Below are 1,066 nucleotides of genomic sequence, written 5' to 3'. Positions count from 1 at the left end.
ACAGTAGGCCTGTGTGTGTGTGTGGTCCAGGTATTACTCATGTTGTGGGGACCTAAATCTGTTTACACAGGCACATTGTGGGGACTTGTCTTCCTCATATGGACAAAAAGCAATATATCTTAATGTAAATCATTAGTTTTAAGGATGAGGACATGTTTTAAGGTTAGATTTAGGTTAATGTTAAATTTAAGGTTAAGGTTAATGCAAGAATTAAGGGTTGGGGTCAGATTAAGCCCCCAGGAAATCAATGTAAGTCATTGTAATGTCATCAGTGTGTGTGTGTGCATCATGGACATCTACCCTCGTCGGCAGATCTCTGGAGCGCTAACACAGAGGTGGGTTTGAAGTAGCTATAAAAGTCCTCACTTACGGCCGTATGTCGATGGTTTGTCACCTCATTTAGCGAGCAGCGGCGGATTTGTCTCACTTTATTTAAACCAAAGGCTGCTTTGTATCGTCTAACTGGGGGCTAAAAACATGGCTTCAGAAAGAGCTTATTGTTGGGAGATCTTTCCCCTCACAACCCTAAAAAACCCTGCAGCTTAAAGCAGCATTTTGTCTGGTGAACCCAGTTTGAGGAAATACAGTTATGTGTCTCACAGAAAGAGAGAGAGAGAGAGAACTGTATAAAGGAATTTGACGAGGGGAGCGAGGATGGATTTAAGATTTAAGCACAGAGCCTATCATTGTTTTCATTTCAGCAGAGAGAGCAGCGTACAACTGAGGGAATAAAGACAGGACGTTAATGATGGTGTCATGTGTCCTATCAGTCACGGCTGTGGAGTTCATTACATCTGGGATTTTTACATCTGGGACAGATGTGGTGATATAAGAGATCCTGATTGACAAAAGAAAGTCTCAAGCTTGGGCCTATTTTCTCCAGTTGTTAACTTAAAAAAACAAAAAAAACAAGATGAGGGGCGGGAGGAGACAGGAAAAGTGAGATCAAAACTATCAAGTCATTCTCATGTCAAGTCTAGAGTCTAGAGATTTTCAGTGTGTAAAAGAGGCTCTATCTGATTACTCCCCCGTGCGTAAGAGGAGAGTGAGAGGGGCTGAAGTGAAG

Source organism: Hippoglossus stenolepis, chromosome 3 (assembly GCF_022539355.2).
Source record: "Hippoglossus stenolepis isolate QCI-W04-F060 chromosome 3, HSTE1.2, whole genome shotgun sequence".
Classification (NCBI taxonomy): domain Eukaryota; kingdom Metazoa; phylum Chordata; class Actinopteri; order Pleuronectiformes; family Pleuronectidae; genus Hippoglossus; species Hippoglossus stenolepis.
This window is presented reverse-complemented; position numbering follows the sequence as displayed.